Here is an 11,747-nt window from a genome sequence, read left to right as displayed (position 1 = left end):
AGTGAGGTCTGTTTCTATTTAAAGAAAAAGGCAACAAAATCCTGTGGGTGTGCCTCTGAATATCTTGCCAACAGACACACACACACACACAGGCACACACTCACACACACACACACCCCACCACCACCAATACCAACACCACCTCCATCATCCACACTCTGCCCTTGAAATACAGACACACAGTGACATACAGTGTCCGGCAGTTCAGGAAAAACAGAAAATGGGCATCCTTTCAAACAGCCTGACGATATGGAGATGGCAGGGCAGCAGTGGGGGGCCAGGGCAGGGTAGGAGGGGTTTTGGTGAAGAAACTGCTCCAAGCACAACAGCAAAGGTCTCGCCTGAAGATTCTGGATTTCCTCTTTAGTTCTTTCAAAGAATGAGTCTCTGGTTCTATTTGGCTGAGGGACCGGCACTTGTGGGGTGTGGCCTTGGGCTCCCTCTTCCCTTACACAGTAACTCTATTGTTCAGAAACTGCGGCCAATTTATGGAAAGAGGTGGAATGTTTATGTAACTGACTCTGCTTTAGACAAGACGTTTGAAAGCAGAAAAAAAAATGACGGGTGGAAGGAGGCCAGTCCAAACAGGGTTTTTCTTCCTTTCTGGACACAGATGTTGGAAAAAGGAGGAGAGGGAAGGAGGGAGGGAGAGAAGAAAGTCAAAGGACAGAGAAGGAATGCCAAAGTCCAAGCTGGCCAGAGACAGCCAGAGTCTGTCTTTGTGGCCAGGGCCAGGGCCTTGGAGAAGAACCTCCATTTTTGGAAGCTGCTGTTTTAATTAAATAGGTCAACCCCATCAGGGCGGCTCTGGTGTGGGGTCTGGAACTCATTAGACTAACATGGGTGGGGTGAGGCTGGCCGTGGGGGCTGCCATCCCCTGGTGAGTATGCAGGGGGTGGGGGTCTGGGATGAGGGAACTTCTTTACTGCTCTCCCCACAGCCAGGCCCCAGGCAGCTGGAGCTGTCAGGAGGGCCAGACCACAGATGGAGAATGCGCTTCGTTAAGCACAAGTCCGCTCTGCAGCCTGGAGGCCCAGGCAGCCTGGAAAAATCAGAACTGCTTCCAGGGGAAGTAGCAGGGACAAATCTCACCCATCCACCCAGCTCGACTGGGGGCTAATTAGGAGAACAAGCCTCATACCTATACTTTCCCTTGACCTTGAGGACGGATGTTGGGCGCTGAGGGAAAAGGCTGGAGCAATTGACAGATGGAATCTTTGTCTGGCAGATGACAGGATTCCTGTCCTGGGGAGCCTCATTGAATAGGGAAAGCAGTCTTTTGCCCTCAGGGACAATCCTGCATTTAGGGATTCCTCCTGACCCTAGGATCCCTAGTGTGTTGGGAGAGCAGGACTGTAGTAAACCAAGCAGTCAACAAACTCATCTAAAACTGGCATGAAAACAGGCTCCATTGGATTTCAGGCCAGATCCTTTTAAGGACGTCACACAATGAAGGATTTACATGCACAGTGCATTGGGAGTTAGGGCTGGTTCCCAAGAGCAGCAGGATGGCCATGGCTTGGTTAGGACAATAGCTTGTGTACCTCACACATTCTTAGTTGTTAGCAGGCAGAATTTAGGCACCCACGTCCCCAGAGCTCTCAGTTCCACTGGTTGGGAGTGGCAAGGCAGGGTCTGAGCGCCAGATCTTTCACAGTAGGAGAACAAAGACAAATCACCTGACTGCCTAGTTTTCCCTGAAGGTTCTTGCCCAGCCGCAGGGATTGCTGGGTCAGGCTGTAATGACATCTTTGTCAGCCCATCCTACAGGCTAGGGACTGTCAGGTGTCCCCCACGAATAAGATGACCACATGATTTATCATCTGAACTGGGACACTTTGGAGAAGGAAAGAGGTCTTATTAATCATTCTGCTGGGTCACAGGCATACGCCGGGCCTGCTTCACGTAAACCAGGACATTTAGCACCCCCTCCCTTCCTGAACTCTTGAAGGCCTGTGTGTGTGCAGCTGGAGGTTGTGAGAAGCCAAAGGATTAGCTTCAAATGTCCTCAATGCCTCAATTCTACATGAAAACTTTCATATTTTCAATTTATCTGGAACAGGCCTGGTTTAGGTCTGTGGATCCAACATAAGGAAGACTTTATTATGTTAAATAAGATGTATGTGTATATGTGTACTTGTAAGAAGTATATATGTGTGTACCTATAGAAATACATAGTTGTGTCTAGATAGGTAGGGATAAATACTAATAAAACACAGAGGTTACATGTATTTATTTTTTAATTATTCAAATGAAACTGAGAGGCGTCAAAAAAACAGGAAGCCTCTTAGGACTATATCCTCAGCATCCCAAGGAGCAAATGTCACAAATAGATGTCATTTGTGGTTACCCACATATTTGCAACACCCTCTTGGTATTTTGATAGTTCCTGAGAATACACATCCCACCTTCCTAAAACAAACTGCGTCCATCTTCCATTTTCTGTTGCTGCTGGAACAGGTAAGTGATTCCAGCCCCACCAATCCAACTCAATCTTTGACTCAGAAAAGAGTTACCTGGGGATAGGGACATGGCAGGACCAGGTCATCCCTTTTTGCTGGCACGGTCACAGTAGGCATAGTGTGGGTAGGGATTGGCAGCTTTTCTGTTCCTGACCAGGGCAAGAGCTCTGCTGGCAGCCACACCAGTGCTAAGGTTCTGGGAGTCACCCTAGAAGCTCCGCCTGAAGTCATTTCTTCAGTTCTCCCAGTATCCTTACTAAATCCCATCATGCTTAAACCAGGGAGCAGGATTCCAGCTCTTTATGTTTGCATTGTTTTCAAAGAAGGGTCCTGTCAATTCTTATACTTCAGGGGCAAATTTTCAGGAGACTTTTGTCACATGCATGCAGTATGAAGGATGGGGGAAATTCGGCCCCAGAGAATGAAATGAGAACATAAAATAAAGCCATTCTATTTCCCCAGTGTCCAGCCCCAGCCTCAGTCTACCTGCTTTTACTTATTGGCTCCCACCTGTACGTCCCTCCTCCTGCCCTCTCCTGCCCCAGCTCTTCACATTTCCTCTCCCTGCGTCTTCACACTGTTCCTCAGAAGTGGGGAGCTCAGGAGAAGATAGTTGTCTCTGTCTTTCAGGAAGGTACAATGATGTCCAGAGAAGGCAGCATCTTGACTGAGCAGCTACGGGTGGAGAGGCAGTGACAAACATGTCAGTCTGTCTCTTCTCTCTGTTCAGGGGCTTGGTGCTTCCCAAGCCAGGGCTCCCTGAAGCCATGAGTAGCTCAGACATCTGTAGACCTCATTAGATTGGTGTCTAGTGAAAAGGGCAGACCAATTCAGATTTCCAGTCCCCAACTCTGCTCTGAGGCTAATGTAATCCTGGGCAAATCACTGACTGTGGGGACTTCAGTTCCCTCATCTGCCAAAGGAAGGAGGGAGACAGGATTACTAATTCTTAGCCATTAAAAATATGATCCTCTTTCCTCCTGTCTCCAACTCTCACACAACCCCCACTCCTGCAAAAAAAAAAAAAAGGGCGGGGGGAGAGGGAGGAGTGGTGGTGGTGGTGGTAATACATATTTTCTGTAAGATTTCAAGAAGTACTTTGTCAAGTCCCATCCCCTCCCTTCCTCCCTCCCTTCCTTCCTTCCTTCCTTTTCTTTGATTCTGGGGATTGAACCCAGGGCCTCATGTGTGCTAGCAAGCACTATACCACTGAGTACATCCCCAGCCCTTTTGGTTTTTAATTTTGAAACCAGCTGATCTGCAACTTGCCATCCTCCCTAAGTTACCCAGGCTGACCTCAAACTTGTGATCCTCCTACTTCAGCCTTCCAAGTAGATGGAATTATAGTTATATGCCATAGTGCCTGGTTTCAAGTTCACTTACTCATCAAGAAGATTCAAAATTGTTTTACCATCAGAGTCCCAAAGGGATCTAATGATCTCCAAATTATAAGATCCCTGCTTTAAAGTCACCTGGGGGCAATGATTCTGGAAAACTGTGCTGGAAAAATCTGCCAGCTCAATTTGGTTCTGCCCCTAGAAAAAGAGTCTATTTCTTTCTTGAGCCTGTTTTCTCACCTGTATTAAAATGCTAATAAAAGCCACCCTGCCAATCCTATAGCACTGTTAGAATTATACTGTAGCAGAGGTGAACTTTTTTTTTTTTTTTTTTTTTTTTGTAAATGTAAGGAATAACTTAGGCAGTTGCCTTTTATAAAGCCTAGGGGATGGTGGTGACATCAGGCCAGAGTTGTCAGAATCCCTGGTACCACTCCAGGGCCTGAGAACTAGAACCCAGTGATGTCACCCCTTAGAAATGGGTGGGCCTTTCCCCTCTCGGGTGCCTCTTTGAAGCTGCTTCATGTTCTGAAGTTCAGACCCATGAACATCACTTCCTCCAGAGCTCTCTGCTTCCTGCAGCACCCTCTATTTAACCCACTGACCATGGCTGCTTGATTAAGTCAGACCCTGCTCCATGCCTGTGACAGTCCTGTGCTCATTCATCCACTGCTATTCCCTGAGAGCAATCGGGGAAGGACAGGCATAGTGAGACAGTGTCATCCCTAGAACACTCCTATTTCTCAAACCATATATCTAAATTTGGGGTTCAGAATATATGAACCCAGGATTAGTATCCTCCTTGGGATGTTCTCAGCTGTGAAGCATGTAGAAAGAACCATCTGCAACCTGATTAGAGGCCACGGACATCCACATCCAGTCACAACCACCTGAGAAGTGCTGTGTCTGTCCCAGGCCTGGCCTGGCCTGCATGGATGGCATCAGGGCACTACATCAAAGGAGAAGAGTGGTAGAGCCGGCGATTATTCAGGCATGTGGCTCACCTTCCTGCCAGTATTCTCCCTGACAAGACTTTACTTGCCACCCACATTGGTAACAGAGGATTAAAGGATCCTCGCTCTCCTCCTAACAAAAGCCCTCACCACCCTGGGAACAGTGCTGTTATGCAGTCCTCCACCCCTGTCTGCCTTTCCTGGCTCTACTCGCTCTAGGATGGCCCCACACAACCTCCAGCTCAGGCCAGGGTGGATGAAGCAGGAGAACATGGGCCACAGCATGTCCACCTCAGGATGTTGACCCTCTGGTCCCTGGGAGTTTCCGCTGGGCAGTTGCTGTGAGTGATAGCAGATTCTAATGTCTTTCAGTGTTCTCCCTGCTTTGAACTAGAGGAATGGGCTGAGGAGCCCCTAAGAAACAAGAATATGGTACCCAGAGGGCAGGGAGGGCAGAGAAAGTGGTTATGATCAAGACAGGAGTTGCATGAATCCCTGTACAAGGGACTATGAGGAAATTTACTGACCTTATGCAAAATGGTAGCCGCTAGCTATATGTGGCTCCTGAGCACCTGAATGTGTCTCATCCCAATTGATATGTGTTGTAAATATAAAACATACACCAGGTTTCAGGCATTACAACACTGAAAAGAATATAAAATATCTTGTTCAGAATTTTATGATTCCATGTTACAGTGACAATATTATGCATATATTAGATTAAATAAAATATATTATTAAAGTTAATGTCACCTTCTTTTTTGAACTTCCTCTTTTTTTTAAATGAGGTTACTAGAAATTTTAAGATCATATCCATGGTTCAAATTTTATTTCTGTGGAACAGTGGTGGCCTGGCCTAGCCAAAGCAGAGGGCCCACCCGGGGATCAGCTCTGGAGTGAGGAGGGCCTTCTATGCCCACCTCACAGAATGGGGCTGGAAACAGAAGCCTCTGAATAGTTTACCTGGGAAGGAGACAGACCTGGAGCTAGAACCAGAGTCTCTGACCCCATTCTAATATTCTGTTCCCTTAAGACACAAGCCCTTCCCCTCCCCAGGATGGGTTGATAAACTGGTGACTCATGATGGATGGATGGGAGAGGTGCCCCCAGGACTCTAGGTCACCTACCTAAGGGTCCTACCTACTGCAGGACCCACAGAAGTTCCAAGGACCAGGGGTGGTGGTGGTACGAGTTTCCTCCTGCCAGGAGGGCTTGTCACAGCCTGCAAGCTTAGAGAAGAGAGATACCCTTTCCAATGCAGGGCATGTTCTATTATTTATTAACCCCGAGGAGGCCTGCCCACGCTGGCCTTCCAGCTGGTTAATTGGATTTCATGACAACTTTTTTAAAAGAAATGTTCTGAGGAGCAGCGCTGTGTCCTGCCCCAGGGGTCCTGTGCGGTTTCTTCGTCTCCTTGAAAATGCAGCCACTGCCATATAACGTGGGGCTTTAATCATACATGTCAGAGTAGCTCCAGCCCCAGCGGAAGCTGTGGTGGGGCTGACATAGCTGCGGATGCTCAGGGTTGGGAAACAAGTCCCTTTCTTGGCTGCAATGGAGAAAATAACCACTGTGCTTGGTATGTGGGACACTGCTGGTTAATTTGTACAGTGCGACTGCTTCCATTACAGCCCTGGTAGGTGAAAGCATGCTGCTTATTAGAATCCAAATGTCATAGGTTTGCATTTCCTTCTGATGAGGAGATCCTCCTAAACATAAGGTCTGGTGATAATAGCTATTATCAAGGTAGAGACCTCTACTTAAACAATTACTTTGAGAATAGGCAGCTAAACACTAGTACATGTATTGTGGAACTGCTCATTGTCCCTCCTCCATTGTCACTTTTGCCATGGTTAAGATTTCATCCAAAGCATGCTAGTTTGGGGGCGGGGGCAGGACAGGAGCCCCTCCTGACTCATAGCCACTCATTGTCCTGTGGTCTAAGCAACATATAAAGAGAGGCACAAGACCTGCCTTGCAAAATCGATGTAAGTATGCATCAACTTGCATCTTCAAGGACAGGCACGGATTCTTGGATTATGGCAGGATTTGCTGGAGAACTCTATTAAATTGTGGAATTCTGCCATAGGAAGGAAATCTACCACCTGGGAAGTGCTGTGTCTATCCCAGGCCTGACCTGGCTTGCATGGATGGCATCAAGGCATTACATCAAAGGAGAAGAGTGGTAGAGCCGGCGATGGAGGTTGGAGAACGAAGACAAGGAACTGACCCCTGTTCCGCGTCTTCCTTGTGTGGAGTTCTGATTATAGTATGTGCTTACATACTACTAGCTTGTGAACTCCAGAGAAGAAGCCCACCCTAGGGATTTGCAAAGGACCCTGGTGAGAAGGGATAGCAAGCAGGCCCTGAGACATTAGCACCTCTAGGAATGAGGCGGGGCAGGAGTTCAGATAACCAGGGAATCCCTCTAAGTGGGGGACTCTCTAGGACAATGATCACAGAGCTATTAGTATTATGTGCCTGGCATTGCGTAAGGTGACTTATGAGTGATTTGTGTGCATTATTTATCCACAATTAGTTATGTAGGTAACATTATTAGCCTCGTTTTACTGGTGAGAAAATCAGAGCTTAGAGAAATCAAGGGATTTGCTTGACGTCACAAAGTTATGTGAAGCCAGGATTGTAACAAAGGTCTGAGATTCCAAAACTAACTGAATTTCTACTTTATAATGTCTTTCTTAAGAGACATCCCTCCAACCCCCATCAAAAAACTATGATTCTCATATTATATCATGCAACAGGCCCTCTGACAGCTCCAACGAAGCATGAACCTTGAATGGGCCTTGAGAGGAAGTGACTGCAGATGTGGGGGCAGGAAGAGCTTATCCTAGGTTAAGTGCAAGGTTGAATGCTGGTGGTGTGATGGTGGGGTGTGTGTAAGCCAGCAGGAGAGGACATGAAGAGGACAGACAAGATGAAGCAGAAGGTTCCTCCCCAGACAGCAGAAGGTAGGGTTTGACATGTGGCCTGGGCTGAAGTCTGGAAGGCAGTGAAAGTGCCAGGAGATTAAGTGCACACTTGAGGCTGGTGATTTAGGACAATCAGTCACATAATAGCTGGGGAGGGAATGCCCCGGGGAAGCATGGAAGCTATGCCTCTGGGCAGGAGTGGAGCTTGGCAGGTTAAAGCTGCCAGGTGTGGCTCTCTGCATTTCAGGGAGTCATGTCCCTGAGGCAGGATAGTTAAAGTCAGAGTTACCAAATTTGCCTCACATTGGGCACCTGGTCACCAGGACTTCTCTCAGCTCTGGCAAAATTAAGGGCCACGACTTGATTCTTACTGTCTGTCTCCAAGCCTGTGCTATGAACTGTGAACAAAGGGACCATTTGTGTTTCCTTTGAATTGAAGACCAATTGTCTATGTGCTTGTTTTCATGTGCTAAGACACCCTAGCCAGGACATTACACTTTGGTTGAGCAGGCACATAGGCCAGCAGAGCTGTTGCCAGCAGCTGGAGATATTGTCACCGGCAGTGATGCCTTCAGTGACCTCAACTACATGGTTCTCATGTTCTAGTTTGATTCCACTCATGGCAAGTTCAATGGCACAAAGCTAAGAATGGGAAGCTTGTCATCAATGGAAAGCCCGTTTCCATCTTCCAGCAGTGAGATCTTCCCTACGTCAAATTGGGTGTTGCTGGTACTGAGTATGTTGTGAAATCCACTGGTGTCTTCACTATCATGGAGAAGGCCTGAGCTCATTTGAAGGATGAAGCCAAAAGGGTCATCATCTCTGAGGCTTCCACTGATACCCCCATGTTTGTAACAGGCACTAAACATAACAACTCCTTTAGTGTCACCAGAAATTCCTCCTGTACCACCAATTGCTTAGCACCCCTGGCCAAGATCATCCATGACAAGTTTGGCATAGTGATGGGACTCAGGACCCAGAAGTCTTTGCTATCCCCTCTGAGAAACTTTGGCATGATGTCACGGGTCTACCCAGAACATCATTCCTGTGTCCACAGGCACTGCAAAGTCAGCAGGCGAGAGCATCCCTGAACTGAACGGGAAGATTACTAGCATGGCCTTTTGTGTGCTTACCCCCAATGTGTCAGTCATGGATCTGATCTGCCACCTGGAGAAATCCACCAAGTATGATGACATTAAGAAGGTGGTAAGCAGGCATCGAACGACACCCTGAAGGACATTCAGGGCTACAGTGAGGACTAGGTTGTCTCCTGTGACTTTAACAGCAACATGCACAATTCCACCTTTGATGCTGGGGCTGGCATTGCCCCAAGGACTACACACAGAGAATCGCCCTCCTCCCAGTTCCCATCTGGGACCCCCTGAAGAAGGGGAGAGGCTTAGAGAGCCCTACTGTCATATACCCTTAATAAAAAGTCCACTGAACCACCCTGAAAAAAGGTGCCAGGTGCAATGGTAGCAGAACAACAGTAGTGCCTTCTTTTATTTACTATGTAAAAATTAGAGGGCAAGAACTGACAAACCAGGAGCAGAGGGAAGAAAAAGAGGAATAGTCCAAGTGACTCTGAGGCTCCAGTTGGAGGATGTGCACAGAGGTTCCTCCTTGCACCTGGTCCCCAGCTCAGTCTGAAGCTACATCCAAGTCGGGGCTTTCCAGCCTACCCACTGAACACTCCTACCCCACAGGCCAGATTTGAAATTAGGGTCTCTTCCCAGCTCCTCCCTGCCCCCTCTGCATTAAAACCAAGACATCCCCCATTTCTCCAGCCTCTTGTTTCTCTAATTTTATGATTGTATGAAAATAAGGTTCCCAAATTGCCTTTAATTAGCTTTAATAAGACAGCCTTTTTGCTAATTAAAACGATTATTAAGAAACCATTTATTGAGAGTGAACACAGTTGTTAGAACCTGGGAGAATTCTGAACTCTTAATAACAAAAGCAGCCACCAGCAGCCCCATCAGGCCACCCATTCACCTGCTGGTCTCCTTAACTCCAATGGGTGATGTTGAGGCTGGGGATCAAGGGTCCCAACCCTCCCTCTCTTTCCTGGGCACCTCAGGGGCCAGATGCTGCCCACGTTCCTAAGGCTGCTACTTTCCCCAGCCCTTGGGTTCAACGTGTTAAGCAAGCATCTGGTGCTCGGGAGCAAGGCTGGGGCAATGCAGTCAGAAGGCTTTTAAACCTCCAAAGTCACTTCACCAACGTGGGCCTGTATCTCCAGGTCTGTAAAAAATGGGTGATGAGCCTGGGTGGCCTTAGAAGCCCAGTCTCTCTGGAACTTGGTCATGCTGAGGCTCCCCATAGCGCTTACACTATCGAAAACAGTTCTCTGAGTAATGGGGCAGCTTGGGGCTGGCAGAGCCAGGCAGCTCATCTCACTTCTCTCCTCCCTCTCCGCAGGGTTGAGGAACTGAGCCTAAGAAACTGACGCACGTCGCGAAGGGGGTCAGAGGCTCTGAGATGCACGGTTCAGCGTAAGCTTGGCAATGAGGCAGGCCTAGAAGCCAGGCCCGAGCCGCGGAGGGGCAGTGCCCGGTTCCCCAGGTACTGGATCCCCTGCTGGGGCGCTCCTCCCACCTCCTCCTTATTCCGCCCACCGCAGCGTAGCTGCAGATAGCTCCCTGAGGACCCCGAATCCCTGGTGCTGTCATCTTTTCTTTCCTTACAGAGCGGGCTGGGAGCTGGAATCTGCAGAGGCTGGGCGGGGACCTTTATGTGACATCTGTGGCCAGGGAGGGGGAGACCCAGGTCGAAGGTGGCTGGAGATGTCCTGGGCTTCTTCTAGGGACGTTGTCTGGGTCATGTCCGCTTTCTCGGGTCGTGGTGTCTGGGGCAGCCTGACCCTCACTTCCCCGCAGGCATCCCAGGGTCCTTTTGGGGACTTGGCCAACTCAAGGTCTGGCATCAATCTAAAAGCTGTGTTTGGGGGTTCTTTTTATCTTATTTTATTTTCTATTTTAAAATATTACAATGAGAAGAAGGTGGCCTCTGGAGTTCCACAGCCCTGGGTTCCAGTTTTGTGGGGCGAAATACCAGCTTTGTGACCTTTTGTAACACAACTGAGCCTTCGTTTCCTGAGCCAGCTTTCTTCCCACGGTACTGCTGGAAGGTTTACATGTAGTAATGAAATTGTGCAGCCAAAGAAGGTGCACTTGACCTCGGCCAGTGAGGGTAAAGGACAAACTTCAAGGCCTTACATCCAAGGCTCAGCTGGCCCTTCCCTGCTCCGCACTCGCTCTAGGCCAAGGTCAGCGCCTTGGCTCCGCGGTTCCCAGCCCAGCAGTCGCTTGGAATCACCGCCCACGTTGGGGGGGTCTCAGTGGAGGCTAATTAGTCCTGATTCTCCAGGGCAAAGCCTGGGCCTAGGGGTTTTGTAAAAGCTCCCCGGGGGTTTCCGAGGTACAGCCAGGATTAAGAACTGGTGAGGTAAGTAAAACGAGCGCTCTTTCCGAAAGGAATAAACAAAGAGGTCTTCCAGGGCAGGGCGGGAGGGAAGGGAGTTGCTGGGTCCCTTGTCGTCTGCAGCTGAGCCTTTCCCACCTGCACTCACACGTAGGAACACGGTCACACGCGCTCAGACGCATATTGATAGGGATTGACACTCATCCACATCCACATACACACTTTGGCGCTGTCACGGACGCTCACACCCACACGCACTGTCTTCTCCTGGCGTGTCCAGCCGCCCAGACCCAGGCAGTGTGCGCCAGCGGTGGGCAAAGAAGGTCTCCTGCCCCATGGCTGGGGACGCACTGCTGCTGGTGACAGCGCGGCTCCTCGGAGCCCGGGGCGCTCTGCAGAGCCCCCGCAGGGCCGCGCCGCGCTCGCTTCGGCTCTTTGTTATGCTAATTCCCCTTCCCAGCTGGTGCCAGCTGCCTGCACAATGAGCGCCCGGAGCCCTCGCCAGCCTTCGCCAGCCAGAGAGCGGGGGTGGAGAGGGACGCGGGGGTGGGATGGGAGGGTGCGGGGGTGGTGTAGGGGGAGGACACTACGCCCTGCGCCCGCGATTTCAGCCTGGCCCTGCGTGGCGCAGAGGTGAGCTGC

The 11,747-nt window shown here is 49.4% G+C and overlaps 1 pseudogene; it reads left to right on the top strand.

Annotated features, from left to right (window-relative positions):
• The first annotated feature begins 7,991 nt into the window (after positions 1–7,991).
• LOC124097660 (glyceraldehyde-3-phosphate dehydrogenase-like) lies at positions 7,992–9,067 on the top strand (annotated as a pseudogene).
• Positions 9,068–11,747: the final 2,680 nt, after the last annotated feature.

This window comes from Marmota monax, unplaced genomic scaffold (assembly GCF_021218885.2).
Source record: "Marmota monax isolate L192 unplaced genomic scaffold, Marmota_monax_Labrador192_F-V1.1 WCK01_AAM20220418_F8-fsc00105, whole genome shotgun sequence".
In the NCBI taxonomy this organism is placed as follows: domain Eukaryota; kingdom Metazoa; phylum Chordata; class Mammalia; order Rodentia; family Sciuridae; genus Marmota; species Marmota monax.
The sequence above is the reverse complement of the archived record's forward strand: the minus strand, read 5'-3'. Positions and strand labels throughout refer to the sequence as shown.